The sequence below is a fragment of the Hemibagrus wyckioides genome, unplaced genomic scaffold, assembly GCF_019097595.1.
Source record: "Hemibagrus wyckioides isolate EC202008001 unplaced genomic scaffold, SWU_Hwy_1.0 Contig6, whole genome shotgun sequence".
Lineage (NCBI taxonomy): Eukaryota > Metazoa > Chordata > Actinopteri > Siluriformes > Bagridae > Hemibagrus > Hemibagrus wyckioides.
In genome coordinates, this window is record NW_026690808.1 from 323,370 (window position 1) to 344,131 (window position 20,762).

Below are 20,762 nucleotides of genomic sequence, written 5' to 3' on the forward strand. Positions count from 1 at the left end.
CCTGGAATTCTCTCCTTATGTGTCTCGAGGTGAGTCCATCACATTTATACCTTTATGATGCAGCTGTAAATCTCACAAAAAAAACAAAATGGCTGAACTTCTGTCTCGTCACTGCACACACAGATTTCGTTGATCTGGTGCTGTGGTGCCTGGAGCTCGAACCTGATTTGAGGCCATCTATCGAGGACATCATCAACCACGAGTGGTTCACGGAGAGAGTTTAAGACAATCTCCAGGTTAGACAGCGAGGATACACTAAACATATGAAATACGAGCTATGGCATGCTGTAACAGTCTAGATTATGTGATTGTATTGAATCAGTATTGAGTTCTGTAGCACAGTTTAACATGATTATGGAATTATACTAAGAAAAGATAATTGCATAAAAACGTGTGAAATAAGAATACACTGTTTTCTATCAGTCTGTTTTAATCTGTTTGTTTTATTTTGCAGATTCCTGCTGGAACCAAAGACCTCAACAGACAAATATATAAAAATAAAAATGTAAATAGTTTTAACAGAAAAATGTTTATAACATCTTATACAGCCTCAATTTGTAAAGGATGTATTTAAAACCATTCAACCATTAAAAACATCAAATAAATCAGGACATTGTCTCAAAGCAGCTTTAAAGAAATATAAAAAATTTTGAACAGAAATTACAAAGTTTAAAATTCAATTTATTTTTTTATTTATTTATTTATCTCTGATGAGCAAACCTGAGGTAATGGTGTCAAGGTAGATCCCCCTGAGAAGAAACTTTGAGAGTCACGCTGGAGAGTGTGATTATAAATACTGTTCTTTCTACAGGTTCATATAGTCAAGTACCTAACCAGGAGCTTTGAGCAGCTTATAAATCACCGTAGTTCATTACAGATTTAACACTAATTCCTTCCTACTGAAGTCATCAAATGTTCAATGATTCACATCTGAGTGCAAAACCAACCACCGCAACAGCAGTTCAAAGCTGGCACCATAGCATTCAAGTGGTTCTATGCACAGCAGTCACATGAGTCTCCAAGCTGTCCATGCAAAGCTATTCCCAGTAGCAGTGAGCACCTTTAAGCAACAAGATTCCAGCCAGAAGTAGGGTATCAGTATGAATCAGGCAGGTCCGAAGAGAAAAAGCCATCACACTGGGTACTCGGAACACTGGGAGCTCTGGAGTAGTCAGTTTAGCTCAACAGAGGAGAGAAAGAGAGAGAATATTAGGTATGCTTGTGATCATCTAATGCAGGGGTGTCCAAGTTTTTTCACTGAGGGCCACAAGCAGAAAAATATACAAAGATCTGGGCCACTCACTAGAGGTGAGGTATATCGCCTCATCTCTAGTGTATTAAAGATTGCAAAATAAATCAGATATATAAACATTTGTGTCTATAATTCCAAAATGTATATAATATTTGATACTTAACTATGCTTAAAGGAATCACAGCTTCCATTAATGGGTTTTCATTTATTTTATTAGAAAAAGGGTTAGTGGCACATTCTCAAAACAGCAGCCTCTGCTTGCTTCCTAGTCAGCTTGTTGATCCCACTTCCCAGACCTGTATCATATGGGGGTTGTAAGAGGGTATGGGTATATTTCAAACTTGTTATACTGATAGGTTATTCGGCTTGTTAGACCGCGGTGAAGTTAGCTTGATATTCAGACATTAGACAGACATTCGGAAGCGGTAGTTTAGGGACCGTCGACAAATTTCTGTACGACTGAAAAAAAAAAACACTATTTCTTCAATAGCTTCTAGGTCATGTGACCCCAAAGTAGTACCAAAATAATCTACTTGGACACCTCCACAGGGTACACCTCTTTGTATCCCAAAAAATCTCTTCTTTTATTTTTAATTTAATTTTTATTTCACACTAACAGGTGCCATGATGAGGAGATCATCAGTCTTATTCACTGCACCTGTCGGTGGTCATAATGTTATGGCTGATCGGTGTACATCTGTAACCATGCCCTTTAGCGCGAGAGCTGATTAATCAGTAGTCTAAGTATGATTTAGTATAAAACCAGTAGTCAGGGTTGTTAAAAGTGACTTTTTAATGGGGATGAGTATTATATTGTGGAAATAAATGAAATTCTCGTTACCCGAGCTCATCAACTCGTTCAGGATTTTAGTGTGTAATTTAAAGCAGCAGCATGTTCACTAACAGGTGAACTATTATTAGGAGAAATATCATATTCACATTAATATAACCAATAAAGTGTTAAATAATTACAACAAATATACAAGTTCTCTCGGTAGATATGATTAGTCCAAATATTACACTGTCATTGAAATCGCTAAAAATCGGCTAAAGTCCGTTAGCGCGCTAGCTGCTGAATCACAAAGCTAAGCACGATTTATTTTATTAAAACCAGGAGAAGGGGTTGTTAAGAATGGACTTCTAATGGGGTAAATATTTCATTGTGGAAATAAAATAAATTCTTAAACCGAGCTTAATGATTTTATTGTGTAGTTTAAACCAGTAGCCAGGTTCGCTAGCACGGTAACTAGCATTAGGCTAATTCACGGCAAGATGAGGTGTCTTGTGTGCTACATAACATTAGACTGTAACACTGTCACTTTAACATGATTTATTGTAGAAACAGTGTGGCATTAAAGGATAAAGATCATCCTACCTTGAGGACACTGAGTGTGTTCAGCAGGAGCAAATTATAAAATGTAAAATATATAATTTGTAAATGCATTTTTTACGGACTTCACTTCCTGGTTTCCGTACAGTTCGGTTTTTCTCGGAGGTTTTCGGTAGATGCCGTAAACAGGAGTTTTTTTTTTTTTTTTAAGGTCGTATCGTCTTTAAACTGGTCCTACAGCTTGAATTCTAACTGTACAGCTACATGCTGCCTTAAACTTCAGCTATGCTTCACTCCCTGGGCTTCCCGGACATTTCAGCTCATTATTATGATTATTATTATTATTTATTCATTATTGACTCTTGTTACTAGTTAGTGCTGGTTTATACTAGTTAGTGCTGGTTTATACTAGTTAGTGCTGGTTTATATTGGTTTATACTAGTTAGTGCTGGTTTATACTAGTTAGTGCTGGTTTATATTGGTTTATACTAGTTAGTGTTGGTTTATACTAGTTAGTGTTGGTTTATACTAGTTAGTGCTGTTTTATACTAGTTAGTGCTGTTTTATACTAGTTAGTGTTGGTTTATACTGGTTCTGAAGGTCGCAAGATTTGGATTATCTTTTGGCATTTTTGCTACACCCCTGTTTCGGATTTCTCTGTACTCCACTACTGGATTTGACTCCTACACCGACTCTACAGCGCAGCGATGATGAACTTCGGGGGAGGAGCCGAGCCTCAGCACCCGGATGTGGATCCCGAGCCCGGATGGAGCGGACTGTACGACCCCTGTAACGGTGAGTTACTGAGTTTCCTCTTTTTCACTTAAGTATAAAATCTTTTAAACACCGCGTTATTACAAAAAACCGCAATCAGGAATATCGTTTTATATGATTAGATGGTTTTGAGGAATTCTGTTCGGCTAATCTTTATTCGGCTAATCGCTTTACGTACACGATCAGTATGCTAAAGCTAGCGGACAAAATGGCAGACTCCAGTGAAACGAGCAGGGAAGAAGAAAACAGTGTTGATGTTTTCAGATATGTTAACATCAGCTTTTCATAAAAGTCCCAATGTTTACTTAACGTTTGCTAAAGTTTACTAAGTCAAGCCGAGGAGTATTAGCAAAGATTAGCTAGACGGCTAGTTAGCATGTAGCTAAGTAATTGTTTTTCAGTGTTCATAGTTTTTTTTTTGATGGAGTGAATAGAATAAGTTAAAATACTTTTTGGGGGAAGATATTTTTAAACATTGAAATAAGTGCACAGTGTGACTAACAGTGAAGCCGTGATACTGGAAGAGCCCTGTATAACACCTATAAATGTAGCTAAAATGTAAATACTGTAAATGTAAATAAAATAGTTTTTAATGCACTGTTATAGGAAGATTACAGTAATATAACTTGTGTAAATACTTCTTGTTTTGATAGTGAGGCTTTCCTGCTTTACAAACCATACACAGTGCTATTAAAATAAGGTTTTCTGCTTCCTTTTATGAGATGATATTAGATGTGTTTCATTGTCTGTTCATCTTCTTTGACACAGGGAGACGGAGGGAGACGTTTGTGTTTCCACAAGATGAGCTCATCTACAACAGAGAGCTCAGCGCTAACGAGGACGACAACAGCCGACCTGCTCAGCAAAATGAAGCTGGAGATGGTGGTGAACATGAGGTGTCAACGAGGAACCTGTCCCCTGATAGAAGCCCACCCCCACCTGTGAGAGGCCTCTCTCCTCTCAGGACCCCATCCCCTGTGAGCAGTCCATCCCCTCTCTGGATCCCACCCCCTGTGAGGAGTCCATCCCCTTTCAGGACCCCATCCCCTTTGAGGAGTCCATCCCCTCTCTGGACCCCATCCCCTTTGAGGAGGCCACCACCTTCAGGGAGTCCACAGCCTTCAACAGTTCCTTTGCCCCAGCCTTATTTCAATAACGACATCCACAACATTGTGGCTGGTATGTACTATGCTCCTGCCACAATGATAACTCCTGTCCCACGCCAGGGCATAAGGAGGAGGCGGGACGAAGAGGATGGCAATCAAGAAGCCCCTCTGAGTAGACGGCAGCATGTGGATCCTGATGGGGAGATGGAGTTCATCAGGATGCCTGGACTTGAGGATTTAGAGAGTTTAATCAGTCACATGTACAGTGAATTTACACAAGCTACTAATGCTACAATTAGTCTGTTTCTTCACAAATTAACTAGCTAACTAACTCACAGGTTTATTAACTTTTAAGCATTAGAAAGAAAGGAGAGAAAATTTTACAAGGTCTCTCTCTCTCTCTCTCTCTCTCTCTCTACTACCTTATAAATTTGGCCATTTTAATGTTTTACATTTAACAGAAAATATTAGTTGTAATTAAACTTACATGAAACTAATTTATTGGAGAAGCTGTGGATTTCCTGGGAGAATCGTCAGATACTCCCTCAGTCCTCCAGGTATGTGTCTGTAAAATATTTTAACTACATTTGAAACGTGTAGGCTGCTTTTGTCTAAGTGTGTGTGTGTGTGTGTGTGTCTTAAGGTTGTTGAGCCAATCCTGCCGCAGCTACCCACAGAAACTCACTCCACATCTTCATCTGTTGTTCTGGTAACCAAACCTTTCCTTTATTTACTAAATCTGATCACTGTATTTCACAGGGTTGTTTTGACTGTAAAGAAAGTGAGAGAATGTTACTTGTGTTATTATAAAATCGCTGTGATAGGAAGCCGTTATGTTCATCATGCTCTTCATTTCACAGACGCTCGATGCTGGTGAGCTGATCAGCGCCTGCCGAAATATCCAGTTCCTCTCTGCACGCACCTTTACCTTCCTGTCTGGGGTATTGTACAGTGCTACAGCTGAGATACAAACACACACACATCCTTCTTTACAAGTTCTAATGTTTAGTTTAGTTTCTCTATTTCTAGGCAGTGGACGTTAAGGGATACTTCCTCGGGATGATAAGGGGTCCTGAGAGTGGTTTTTGCTGGTTTAAAACCACCAAGACGCGCTACTTCGACCAGCTGGTAATCACCATCTTTGTTACTCTGATGAAGAGAATTGATATTAATGATTATTAGATGAACACTTTTGAGAAGTAGATCTTGAGTTTCAGCCAATTGTCATTTGCAGGGATTCCCTTATCAGACCACCATCGAGGACCATTTCACTGGCATACAGGTGAGGGATTATCTGTTGTGGCGTCACAAAACTTTTGTTAGTTGCAGTGACTAATTGTGTTCACTTCAAATTGTTCTCTTAAGGCTGAATATGGGAAGGTTACAGAGCTCCTTTCCTGTAACCGGGTGGAAACCATCATGGAGCCACTTGAGGATTATGTGGTAAATTTATTGCAATGTCATGAAGTCTTTATTGTAGATAGTAACTCTTGGAATTTTGTACACATATGGGTCTGCAGTGTTCATTTTTATATATTTTTTTAATTTAACAGCAAACCTTTAAAAAGGTGTCCTGCACGTTCCTGCATGTGGCTAAAGATGGTCAGGTGAACACCTCCACCTGGGAGCAGGAGCAGGTTGACTCTCCCCACAGTGATTCAGAGGAACAGTACGACTCTGAGGTAATTCTGTGTTTCAGACCTGATGTGTATCTACAGATGCTGCTATTCCCCTGAATGGGAGGCTGTAACATTTACTGTGTGAGTTTTAATGATTTATTGCTAATGTGTCTTGCAGGAGAGTGAGGAGAGCCTTAGCCAAGAGGAGATGGAGGTGCCCTTTACTTGGTACGCTTCTCTTCACAGTTTAATGGTATAAAGGAGTAATGTATGTTTAATACACTAAGCATGTAAATCTTTTGTTTCTTAGGGACCATCTTACAGAGAGAGGGGTAACTGATATCGGCCTGAAGCTGCATGCTCTCCGTGAGGCGTTCGCTGTGAGTAAAACCTTTGTTTAGCTGCTGTTTTTGTTCAGGGGAAGTTCACTCTGCTTTAGCTTATATTATGTGCTGTCTTATATTCAGATTCATGAGTAATATGAGTAATTAAGGAATAATAATTAAAATAACAAGCATCAAAAGCTAATTTTATAACAATCACAGCCTGCTAAAAAAAGGACATTCTTAGGATAAATATTAAAATAAAATGTACATAATGAAGAGGGCTCTGGGATATGCAGTAGTTGGACATTTGGCCCATGTCATACATCATCTGTGTATCTTTAGTAAAGTACTGGACATGCTGAGGCTTACATACTGCTTCATTTTAGGGTTTAAAATGAGTTTCCATGTTAAAAAAACTGAAGCCAAAGTGATTATTTTGTTTGTTTGCTTTAACAGGATGCAGGTCGTGTACAGCTGGCCTACGAGGCTCTGATTCGTTTCCTGAAGACTCCTTCTTATCAGGACTGGATTGCAGCAGAGCTCTCCGGGTCCTATGTAAGCTTATAAATGCTTGTGTAACATGACAAATGTTTAAATCTAAAAGATTTTGATGTGATAGAAAACAGGACTCCATTATGTAAAGCTAATTTCTTCTTGTAACTTTTCTCTTCTGTGCAGGTCTACCACTACAACTTCGTGGACATCTTTTTCGAGCTGCTTCTATTCGGCTATTTTACAAACAGCTCAATACCTGAGACAGTAAGAGTCTTATCAGGAGATTTAAAAGCCATGCTTGAATGTAGTTTCAGAACATGGTTTATTTTATCTCATTTTATTTTTCCATGTTGTTAACCCTGATATGACATGATATTAATGGAGCTTGTCGTCTTTCTTTCCTAAAGCTTAAGGGAGGATTCTTGGAGCGCCTGTTTGCGCTCATCAGCATGTGGGAGGTAGACGTGTGGAAGCCTGCAGCAAGGACCTCCTTTAAAGTGCTTATTGTAAGTGTCTAATATCTTCTGATGCTGTGATCCACAAATTCTCAGTATTGTATCCTAAACTCAGTGACACTATGTTGGATTGTGACAGTGATGATGTAATTTGTCTATAGGATCAGCTTACAGATCTCGCTGAAGTGCTGTTTACTCAGCCCCCGGAGTTCTACCAAGACCCAGCAGCCTTAGCCAGCAAACTGAGACCTTTCCTCAGACAGAGTGTCCAGAAGATGATGGACATTTTGTGGAAGCTCTGAGCAATGTCCTTCCTTCTACCAAATTCCTCTTTTCTTTCTTCTGTTCCATTTCTTTTCCCTCACTTCTTTTCTATACATTGCTCAAGCTCTCCACACGTAAGTAGAAATTAATTTTATTCTTATTTTTGATGAACTTAATATTAAAGTATACTCTTTTCTTCCCTACAGGTCTGTAGAGTGAACCCAGCACCCAAGGAGTAGTTTTAATATCCCTCATCCCTCATAGAGCGTCCCTTATCAATCTATCCCTCTATCCTTGTCTATATAGATAACTGCTAATAGTAATTAGTATAAATAGTAGCTGCAAATAATATTGTAGTAAATAAACTTATAGTTGTATAGTGTTTATATAGTTTTCTTTAATAAATGTTTTCATTTGCTCCTATTACCGTCTCATTCTGATTATTTTTAGTCATCAGTATGTCTATATAATTTTCCTTTAAAAAGCAACACAACACTAAATGAACTTTTCACTCATATACAAATCCTTTTTAAAGAACTTCAGAAACTTTGGTTTACTAAAATGTGAAAAATGACAAATAACATCCAACAAAATTCAGATATTTATAGTCTTGGAAAGTTGTTTCCAAAATGTAGAAAAATCTGTAACATTTGGGGAATTGCACATTTACATTTAAGCATCCAGAGCACAGTTGTGTATAAAAAGTCTGAAATCTTGAGATAAAAATCTGAAAATCTAAATTGTAGAGGACTAAAAATGTGGATTTACAGTTTACACCAAATCACACCACTGTAGCACATCATTTATAATGCAGTTACTCTGAACTCTCAAGGTTACTCTTTAAGAAGAAATAGTTTATAATGTCAGTAGTCTTTAAGGTGTTTTCCAAAATAAATAAATAAATAAAAGTCCTGTTCATGAAAATGAAGGTTGGTTAGATGTTTAAAATGGAAAGGAATGCTTATTGTCTTTCAGTCATTCCAAAACACTGTTAGTGAAACACTAGAGTGATTTAATTTGTGTGTTTTTAGTACTTTCTAGTTTCTTAACAAAAGTACATTAAAGTACAGTAAATAAAAAATAAATAAATAAAATTGAACTCTGTTTCTTTCTCCAGTTTGGGCTTCAAGCAGTTTTATTATTTAGAAGGGGATGCTCATGATTTACAGCCATGTCCACAATTTTCTCCATATCATGCATTTATTGCTAGTCCCCCTTTTTTTCTTAAGGTTTCAGATCAAGTGACTGACTTTTTCTCACAAGAATTTCCCAGTTTTTAGTTTTGAAGTTTTTAGTTTGGAGGCATTTTTCCTGAACTTTAGTTGATGTTTCTATACTCCTCAGAATTCATTTTGCTTCTGCAATCAGCAGTTCCATCATCAGGCTCATGTTTTACAGATATGATAGCATGCTTAGATCTTGCGCAGTTTCTTTTCGCCTCCACATTTTGATCCTGTTTTTGTGGGTAACTATTGTTTTACATTTTGCAGTATTTTACATTTTGCATCTGAGAATGTGGACTTAAACTTTTTGTTTGTGTAGAAATGTAAAACTGTGGAATACAGAGGCAATTAAAGCACACATTATAGAGTTCACTGTGCCTTAACCCATAAGAACCCAGACCCCTTTCTCCTTCAGGGAAAATGATGGGGGACATAACACAGACTAAATAGATGCCAAATAACACATTTCTCAACTTTTTTTCTTCAAAATACCACCCCCTACTGTCAGGGATCTGTAATGTTACATATGTCACAATGGGCATTAAGCAGCCGGACCCATTTCTCATGAAACCCCATGAAATTTGTTTATGTGGCAATAACCTAGGCCAAATGGAAACATTTGAAGCAATTTCTTTCCTCAGTGAAACTAAGACGCACATCACATTTCTCACAGAGGGTGGTGGTTGCATTGATTTTGCAGAATTTTCAACGACCACACTTCACAGGCCAGTGTGCAACCTGGTCCACATGAACATCATCTGGAACTCCAACATGAACTTTCTTGGGAGGTGGTGGTGGAGTTGGTGTTGAGTGATAGACGGCCCCTTTGTGAATGCAGGAGAATAAGGCTAGTTGCAACCTCAGCCTGGAAGCTCCTTTGTTTCAGTGGCTTGTGGACACCAAGTAGTTTACAGTCACGGCGGGAGATCAGCCATGCATTGACATAGGCAAGCATTATGGTTTGCCAGAATAGGTAGAGGTACCACCTCCGTGACCTCATGTGGTACTTGTACCTTGTGACGCATGCATCTTGGAGGTCAACAAATGTTGTTGTGGGAACACAAAATCACATGACCTATCACATGACCCACCAGGATGTTCAGTAGGTGTTATTTTAGGACTTCATGAGTTAAAATCAGGGATAAAGCTATAAAAGGAACTTCCCAGGACATTTAAAGGGCTTGTGACACCTTTGTCACCGTGGGTTGTAAAGGGGAACATTCTGGATTATGGCATGAGATATACCAGACTGACCACTTTAAAAAACAGAAATGGCACAGGATGGTTTTGTTGGTGTAATTAGTGCCAGATATAAAGAGTTAAACAGCATTAAAACAAGATGCAATGGTACATGAACCTGAATGACCTTATAAATCAGCTTTCATCCTCTGGAAAAAAATCATATCAATCTCTACATATCTGTTCACTCTTAAACTCTTCCAGTAATCAGTTCTGCTGTTTGTAACACCTCAGATTATGGACAGACTGAGATGGACAGACAGATACCATAAGCACAGACACAGCTCACACAGCTTATTTTATATATCATCATTTGCTCTTAAAAGACTTGTCTCATTTGTTTTAAACTGGATTTGAGTGGGCTTGCTGTTTTTATTTTTTTGCCATAAATATGAAATGACATGATTAGAAATATTACCTTTGTGTGCTATTTAAATAAAACTGCAATTTAAACAATTTAATCCAAGCTGCTGCTGCTGGACCCTTGTGCAAAGCCCTTTACCCCTTAACTGCTCAGCTGTGGAAATGTGAGTTGCTCTGGATAAGAGAGTCTGATAAATCTTGTAAATGTAGATGGTACTGTTTGTTTGTACGCTGATAAAAATATCCAGCCTGATCTAATTTAAACAATGAAGGTAACTTTTTGCATCAGATTATTATGTAGATTAAGATTAGTCTTTGTATTTATTACTTAATTTTCTCTATGCAAGAAATACTTTTTGCTAGTAAAGTCTACTTCATTTAAGCATTTCCTTAGTCATTGTTTTGAGTTTTCTCTACTAAACTTTGCGAGTCCCTTCCACAGAGGGACCATTGAGAGTGTCCTGAGCAGCTGCATCACTGCCTGGTTTGGGAACTGCACCATCTCGGACCTCAAGACCCTTCAGCGGATAGTGAGGACAGCTGAGAAGATCATTGGAGTCTCTTTCCCCTCTATCACAGACATTTACTCCACACGCTGCATCCGCAAAGCTAACAGCATTGTGGATGATCCCACACACCTCTCACACACACTCTTCACCCTTCTGCCATCCGAAAAGAGGTACCAAAGCATTCGGACCCGCACAACCAGACTGTTGAACAGTTTCTTCCCTCAGGCAATCAGGTATCTCAACAGAGAACTCAGCTGAACTGGACAATGATTAATTGTCAACGGTCATTAATTAATGACTGCAATAACTGCATCACTGTATACACTGTTCTTTCATTGTCTAAAATTGTCTTGGTCTTTGCACAAAGTCAGCCTATATGTTGTTTGTCTTGTCTGGTCTTCCTGTGCACTTCTGTTGTATGTCTTAAAGATTGCACCTTAAGTATAGTTTAAGTATAGTTTAATTTTTTTAGTTTAATTTTAATTTTTAAATTATAGTTTAATTTTTTATCTCTATGTTTAGTACTATGTTTTTCTGCATCACTGTTCTTTGTCTGTGTTATGTGTAGCACCTCTGGTCTAGGAGGAACGTTGTTTCACTTCACTGTGTACTGCATCTGCTATATATGGTTGAAGTGACAATAAAACTACTTTGACTTTGACTTTGACTTGAAGTGGATTTTTAATTGAAATATACACACCTGATCCTGGTAGTCAGCAGCAGGTAGGACAATGATAGTTGGAAATCAAGAAGGGCAGTGGTTTTTGAGAACCAGGATTGAGAACCCCCTGTCTCTGCACCTGGACCTTAATTTATAGCTAAAACCAACATTATAAACCAAAATAGAGCACAACCTGAGAAAGTGCAGTATAAAACCAACAACTGCCAAGAGCTAGCTCATTATAATCGTCTACCATCAATGGCATCTGTATAGCTTTTAGACATGCAAGATCACCTTGAGATCACATTTCTTGGAGGATATTTTTGGTCCACTTCCTCATGCTGGCAGTTGGACCTTACTTCTCATCGCACAGCAAAATATTGCAAATACCAACATTACACATAAACACATCTTGAACCACTTCTAACGTCCATGTTTCTGGCAAATTCGAGAAAGGAAAGCAGGTCAGAAAGGTCAGTCGGGACTAATCGTATTTTCAGCAATCCTTACACATAGACTAAAATGAAGAATGGATTGTCTCGATTGTTGTTAAAAAATGCTTAAAAGCACATCAGACAGACACACTGCTCCACTGAATGACATTTATTTATTGAAAAATGCTCATAATTGCTATAACTTTCTATAGCGCTCTTTTGCACTTGCTTACTTCAGTTATGGTGATTCTGAGTATTTAGGGCAATGTTTTTTTAAAAAATTGCTCCACTAAACATTTTGGGATTAGGAAACACATTACCCGTGTGGCTGTTATGTTTATATTGATTTTTGGACAACAATGGAGGTCTAAGGCACAGACAACTAAGCTAATACAGGCTGCAGACTGACAGATATTCCTTGTGAGTAGAGGCGATTTATTGTTGGTGTTATGCCGGGTTCACACTGCACGATTTTCACAGTCATCGGATCACTGTTGCTTTCACACTGCACAACTATCAAGTGTAGCATTCAATCTGATTCAATCAAAATGTCAGAGTTCTCACGTGAGACTGGAAATGGAACCCCTATGGAGTCAATTCAATGCCACATATATTCGCAAAAGAATTCATGTGTTGCAAAAGAACATAAAGTATTGCAAATGCAAAAATGAAATTTGCGAGAAAATGATAAGTTTTGGAAAACAAAAAATAAAGAGTTGCAAAATATAAATGACTTAAATGTATTTGCGACGCTGCTTTTATTTTGCGTTTCAGTGAAATGTAAGTTTGTGCTTCACTTTTCTTTGTGTTTGACTTTCTGGCACTGTTTTGATGTGGGGGTGGAGTCAAGGTATTGGGGTGTGGTAAGCAGGCCTGGGCAGGCCTCCTTCGAAGCTACGTCATCAGCTGAAGACTCAAATCACAAAAGATGAAGTTAACAGAACAGAGGTCTACGTTTGGATTTATTGTTTCCTTTTATATCACTTACGTTAAAATGAGTATTGTTTGGTTAATGTCCACAGATTTTATTTACCACCGCGGTGAAGTTAGTTTGATACTCAGAAATTAGACAGACATTCGGAAGCTGTATTTTAGGGACCGTCGACAAATTTCTGTACGACTGAATCTCCAAAATGTTGACAAGACTAAGTTTTATATAACATCTGAACTTTTATAAGATGAAAGTAAGGTTAATAAAATAACTTAGAGAACAAAATTTTCAGTTTTACTCAAATTAGGGTGATGCAAAAATGAGTACACCCCACTGAAAGTCTCTGGAGCAAAGCTAAATTTTAGACTACAAATGTCTAATATTTTTGGTTATATTTTTGTATATTTTTTGTTATATTTTTGTACCCTTAAATTGGGGTATTTTAGTATTTTTTGTTATATTCCTTCTTATTTTATTTATTACCTGTGCTTGTAGATACTGCTGGTGCCAGATTCCACAGCATACTTCAAAGCTCTTGTAGACTCCAAGCTTTGAAAGGTCTGAGCTGTTTTTGTATCGATAGGGCCTTACACAGTATTAGGCAAGTGGTTTTAATGTTATGGCTGATCGGTGTACATCATATCATCTGAGACAGTTATTTGTCATCATGCCCAAACTTAGCAATACATTAAACACCACAAATTGGATGGCAAAATAGACACATCCAATATGCGACCCTATGTCAATGCTTGTATGCGTTATTCTAAGATGCCGTCCCTTATGCAGAATAACGTGTGAGGTCCTTTGTGACTTCTCATTTGCTTTGGGTACGATCAGTCTTGAAGTGAGTTGGCACCATTCTCCAGTCCCTCATCTGGCCAAAAGTGTTACCTTTTGTTAAGGGAATGCAGCTGATGTCTTGCCCAAACTGGAGTATAAGAAAATAAATATAAAGTATATTAGAGCTTCCAGATACAGTGAAATGGCAATAAGTACACAAAGATTCTGCAAAAAATGTGAAAATTTACAATCTATATAATGTTTAATTTATATCTTATATCTATTATATCTTGTGTTTAATACTCAAAATGTGAATAACCTGCAGGATGCTGCGCTACTCCCAAAAGATGACTGGAAACTGTGGATAGTTTCCTGCAGTATCTGTCTTTCTCTTCCCTGAAATTCATATGATATTATAACAAAACCGTCTATAAACATGGGACCAGATTAGACAACGCTGACTAGCAGTTTTTAAAAAACACTCCTTTCCAGCATTAAGTTCAGAAATGGCTGCCAGAATCTGTTGTCTGGGCCCGTCTGTTTTAATCCCCAGCTCCTGCAGATCTCCATCAGTCAGAGTCAAAAAGGCCTCCATGTCTACCTGTAAATAAAACAATACAGGTAATTTACAGAGATGAAAAAATCACATGATTTGTGCACAATTTACTGAGTACAGCTCTAAGTCTACTTTGACAAGACTCTACAGGCTACAGGTGTAACTGCCATCTTCATGTTGCTTCACTGAAGTCCTATGTGGTCTGGGATTTGGTTGGGCCATTTAAGGACATTTAGGAACTTGTTCCAAAGCCACTCCAGGGTTGTCTTGGATATATTCATGTTGTCGTTCTGAAAGGTTAAACCTTGTCTTAAAATCTGAGGCTGTGTCCACTGTGGAGCAAGTTTTCTTTAAGAACCTCTCTGTATTTCGGCTGCTTTCATCCTTCCCTTAATTCTGACCCGTCTTTCCCCTCCTGCCACTGAGAAGTACTCCTGCCAACACCATGCTTCACAATAACAGTGGTATTGCCCAAATATTGAGCAGTGCTTATATTCAGCAGCAGTTTTCATTTAGCTATTCCAACATAAAGCTCTTACTGATGGAGAACTTCTGAGATGGCTGTACTTCCAGCAAGTACTCCCTTTTCTGCAGAGGACTTCTAAAGCTGTTAAAGTTGTCAGTGGGCTTTTGTTTTCTCTCTGATCAAAGCCATTCTAACCTGGTTACTGAGTTTGGCTGGATATCCTGTTGATTCCAAACATTTTTCCACAATGATAGAACCCACTGTGCTTCTTGGAACATTCAACACCTTAGATATGGTTTATACCTTTACCCTGCTCTATGTCTTGACACAATTTGCTCAGGGTGGTCTATGTATTTTGTAGATAGATGTGTTCATTTCTGAATACCCTGTCAAAGTTCATGGTCCAGAACCATATTGGCTTTTGTATGTTAGAGACTGGTAAACTGCAATAGTGTGAATGAGAGTACATTCCTACACACCATAAAGTCTGATCATCTTTATTTGCACTGACCTTCATCAGTGATGCTGCCACTGCTGGAGCCACCACTACTTTTAGAACATGGTTGGGAAGAAGCAGAAGACAGGGTTTCACCAATTAGAGGCTTAGGAGTTGGGGATGGTGATGGAGTCAGGGTAGGGGATGTACTCTTAGATGTGGAGGAATTCCCAGACTGAGGTCTCTTTTTCAGATCAACCTTCTGTGGAGATTGTAGGCTAGTGTTAGGTTAGATTGATGGAAATGAACAATACTCACAAAACACACTGACTTGGTACAGTTAATATATAGTAGTTTCTATCAGAGATACACACTCGCTCACTTATTAAGACTATTTGTACAGTCCCCTCTGAAAATACTCAAATGTTTTTTTTATACTTTGAAGACAATTTGGCTTTAAGTTCCAAAAAAGTATATAAGGCTATAGACCAGAATTCTCACATTTCATTTCCAGATATTTACATCTAGATGTGTAAACAACAACCGTTAAAGATAAATACAAACCTACTAAAATAAAGGTTAAACAAAGTTATTAAAATACAAAGGTAAATCCCACACTGAAAAAAACATAAAAAAACAAAAAACCTGACGCAGTAATTTGTTTGTAATCCGCTTCTGTGCCACACTGTAATTATGCAAATACATTTGACTTGAATGACACGTCATTAGCGCGCACGATCCATCGATTGTTGTGGGCGGGCCATTGTTGCGATTAGCGGAGAACGATAAAATTGTGAGAGATTCGATTGGCTCGCTATGGGCGATTGTCTGTCCATCTTTTCAGTGCAGGGATTGGAGAAGAAAGATGTAACGGGCCGATGTGATTGGGCGAGAAAGATTTCCCAGGTGAGCTGTGATTGGCCGGCTGACCCAGACTATCGGTCTTCAGGTAGCACCACTGGCCCATGGGAGCCTTAGGGGGAGCCTACAAATAAATAAGTGATGACAAATCAGTTATGTAACGTTTTGCGCAGTGAATCGAAATGAACACAACACCAACATGCTGCTGGCTGCAATCGGGGATCGTTTTTGGTTTCCGTTGAGGAAGCGTTCCCGGCCGTTATTAACTGAACGATTTGGTGAACTCCTTGCCAGCTCTGCGGGCAATCCAATAAAGTCACGTTCCCATACCGGGAGTCGAACCCGGGCCACCTGGGTGAAAACCAGGAATCCTGACCGCTAGACCATAGGGGAGGGCAATTCGGCAGCTGGAGTTTGGGGCACACCTCTGGGCTCTCAAAAGGCAGCCGAGCCAGCCAGGAGTCGACCCTAGAATCATCTGATCCGTAGTCAGATGCTTTATCCATTGCGCCACTGGCCCACGTGGGCCTTAATGGGAGCAGGGTCCTACCTGCTTATGCTTTTCAAGTGAAAAACGGCCAGAGGTCAACAGGCGTGCCTAGCGTTCAACAGTGATGTGGAAAAGCCAATGCCGTGACCCGGATTCGAACCGGGGTTGCTGCAGCCACAACGCAGAGTACTAACCACTATACGATCACGGCACCCCACACACCTGGGCTGGCAGGTAAAAGGAGCTGCTACATGTTGTGATATGGGTTCTGGCGCCCCTCTGGCCTGGTGCAGTGGCTTTTGATTTAGACATGATTGGAATAGTTGTAGTCTTTTTTCACACTATATCAAGAGACGATCTGATTCATACCCAAATGATACCTTTTGTGCTTTTTAAATAAAAAAACAAACAAACAAATAAATGAAAAAATCCTGCAACCCGGATACACTACATGATTAGTTCTACTGACACTGGGACTGACACTCACAGACACCGAGAGAGAAAATAAGCCAAAAGAGAGTTCTCCTCAGTTCATCAAGAAGCTTAAGAACGATTTAAGTTGAAGAGTTCAGTGGTATTGTAGCTTTGGTTATATAGAGAAATATATAACTTTAAATATATAACTTTAAATATACAACTTAAATATATAACTTTCTGTTATATACAGAAACACAGATGAGGCTTTGCACCCACACATAAACCTGATTAACATGTTTTAATGGTTTTCTTTTGTTTTATTTAAATTGTTGTTTTTAACTTATATAATAGTAAATACACTAGCTGTTCACTTTTGTATCTGTAAGAAGCTATAAGCTACTCCGAGAGACTTACATATTGGATCCAATTCCACAAAACCCTCCAGCAGAGTTCTGCTCATGAATGATGTACTGGGGGTTTCCAAAAAGCCAAGCTGTTGAACAAAATTGAGATAAGTGATTAAAAACCATGAACATTTTAATGCACATAAAACATTTGCACCTCAGTTCTGTTTAGGGTGTTAGTAGAATGCAAAAGTAATTTCCTACTGTATCTTACCTGCCCCACCAAGGACTGCATAGCCAGTCACAGCCGCAATGAATATAATGCAGCACAAGACATCAGTAAATGCCCTAAAAGAAAAAAAAGAATAAATTACATTTCCTGAAGAAAATGTGAGTGGTGCTTGCCCTGGCAAAACTCGTCCCCAAGCAGACAGACAGCATCCCAATACTTTTGGAGGTGGGTGGTCAGATAGGGCACCAAAAATGTTGTATACGAGGGGATAGATAGGGTGCCTATACTTTTGGAGGCATGTGTACAGAGAGGGTGCCAATATTTTTGAAGGCAAATGGATAAGTGCAAGTGATGTCTTCAAAATGCGCATCATGGAGTTCTGCTACACCGATCAGCCATAACATTATGACCACCTGCCTAATAGAGTCCCCCTTTTGCTATCACAGAGTGGCAGTTTAAAATAAAATATTATTATTTACTTGAAAGACTACAAACACATAAAATGACCTTCTCACTAACAATGAATGTTGAATTGAATGTTGGAAGTAATTCAGTAAAATATAGAAAATGACAAAAATAAAATGTCTGTCCTTTGCAAATTTGTTGAGATACCGAGCCTGTAGAAAAGTCTGATTATAGACTGAAATTCTAACACCATTTTACATGGAGTAGTGGATTCATCTCCATGGAATAGTAATGACAAATGCAGAAAATCCATCATCATAATAAAATATCATCACATCACGTCACAACACCAGGATACACGCCATGCACTTCCCTTCATTGCACTGAATGTTTTGATATGTCACATGTGTATGTTGCAGAAATTTTGTGATTCTGCATAATTTTGTGGTTGGCACGCACGTGACATCACGTGATGTCATCAGTGTACATGTAACCTTGTTCACCTTATTGTGCTGAGCGTTTGGAAATATCACATGTCTATATTGCAGATAGATGCTAGTGTGTAGAGATAGATAGATAGATAGATAGATAGATAGATAGATAGATAGATAGATAGATAGATAGATAGATAGATAGATAGATAGATAGATAGATAGATAGATAATTATTATAACTGGAATATATCCAATTGTTTGTTTTCTTGAGGATACAGCTGGATATAAACAGTGAATATAGGTTACAAGGTTACAGGACTTAAAGGATCTGCTGCTAACATCTTGGTGCCAGATACAACACACCTTCAGGGATCTAGTGGAGTCCATGCCTCAACGGGTCAGGGCTGTTTTGGCAGCAAAAGGGGGACCAACACAATATTTTGCCTGTTACATATATATATACACACATACATACACAATCAGCCATAACATTACGACCACCTGCCTAATATTGGGTTGGTCCCCCTTTTGCTATCACAGAGTGGCAGTTTAAAATAAAATATTATTTACTTGAAAGCCTACAAACTCATATAAAATGACCTTCTCACTAACAAACATAAAAAAATCGGTTTTGAATGTTGGAAGTAATTCAGTAAAATAAAGAAAATGACAAAAATAAAATGTCTGTCCCTTGCAAATTTGTTGAGAGACCAGGCCTGTAGAAAGGCTGACCATGTAAGTCCAAAACGATTCCTCATTGAAGACTTAAGGTCATTAACTTCACTGGAAAGTGACTGAAACTAGAATAAAAGTTTTAGGTAACAATTTTATCACGTACTTGAAATGGGTGGGAGTGGACGTGAAGGACACTGTCCGGCAAATTGAGGTTATTGTTATTGAAGGAGGGTGTACTTTCTTTCCCCTCCATGTTTGTATACATAAATATTGTTTTGTGTAAGTACATTAAGGCAGGTTTATAACACATCCAGGTGTGTTGGTGTAGAGGTGTGGTTTCCCAGCTGGTTGTGAGCAGTGCAGTAGTACAGTCCACTGTGCTGGGAGCTGATGTAGCTGATGCTGTAATTCTGGCCTGTTGTCAGCAGTGTCTCTGCAGCTGGACTCTGCTTAAACCAGGAGTAGGTGAGAACAGGAGGGTTTGTGTGGTGAAATGGAGTTCACTGTATATATATATATATTTATGTATACACACACCGATCAGCCATAACATTATGACCACCTGCCTAATATTGTGTTGGTCCCCCTTTTGCTGCCAAAACAGCCCTGACCCATCAAGGCATGAACTCCACTAAATCCCTGAAGGTGTGCTGTGGTATCTGGCACCAAGATGTTAGCAGCAGATCCTTTAAGTCCTGTAAGCTCCATGGATCAGACTTGTTTGTCCAGCACATCCCACAGATGCTCGAGTGGATTGAGATCTGGGGAATTTGGAGGCCAAGTCAACATCTCAAACTGGTTGTTGTGGTCATCAAACCATTCCTGAACCATTATTGCTTTGTGTCACGGTGCATTATCCTGCTGAAGGAGGCCACAGACATCAGGAAATACTGTTACCATGAAAGAGTGTACATGGTCTGCAACAATGCTTAGGTAGGGGGTATGTTTCAAAGTAACATCCACATGGATGGCAGGACCCAAGGTTTCCCAGCAGTACACTGCCCAAAGCATGACACTGCCTTGGTTCCATGTATTCCTCAGGTAAGCAACACACACACACACACACACCCAGCCATCCACGTGATGTAAAAGAAAACGTGATTCATCAGATCAGGCCAACTTCTTCCATTGCTCCCTGGTCCAGTTCTGATGCCCACGTGCTCATTGTTGGCGCTTTTGGCAGTGCACAGGGGTCAGCAAGGACAAAATGTTCACTAACAGGTGCCATGATGAGGAGATAATCAGTCTTATTCACGTCACCTGTCAGTACTCATAATGTTATGGCTGACTGGTGTATATAAAACTCTTTACTTTGTATGAATCTTCCTTCCATCCATTTTCTGAACTGTTTATCCTACACAGGGTCAATGGGAGCCTGATCCTATCCAAGGGGACCAGGGGACACCCTAAACAGGGTGCCAACCCAACACAAGGAACAGTCACACACTCACACACACATGCACACACTTTGGACAATTTATAGATGCCAATCAACCTACCACACATCACTGGACTGTGAGAGATAATCAGAATACTAAGAGGAAAACTCCACACACATGAACACTAAAAAAATGTAGATAAGTTTAAATATCTAATAAAAGCTTAAATATCTAATAAAAGTTAAAATATCTAATAGCAAATAATAGATTTGTGTCCTGATCACTCTTTAAGACAAATGGGATAGA

The 20,762-nt window shown here is 38.9% G+C and overlaps 2 non-coding genes across 2 annotated transcripts; both read right to left on the minus strand.

Annotated features, from left to right (window-relative positions):
- Positions 1-16,401: 16,401 nt before the first annotated feature.
- On the minus strand, positions 16,402-16,473 carry trnae-uuc (transfer RNA glutamic acid (anticodon UUC)). The gene has a single exon. It is a non-coding gene; the product is annotated as a tRNA-Glu (tRNA).
- A 236-nt stretch (positions 16,474-16,709) lies between these two features.
- Positions 16,710-16,781, minus strand: trnah-gug (transfer RNA histidin (anticodon GUG)). The gene has a single exon. It is a non-coding gene; the product is annotated as a tRNA-His (tRNA).
- Between the last annotated feature and the right edge of the window lie 3,981 nt (positions 16,782-20,762).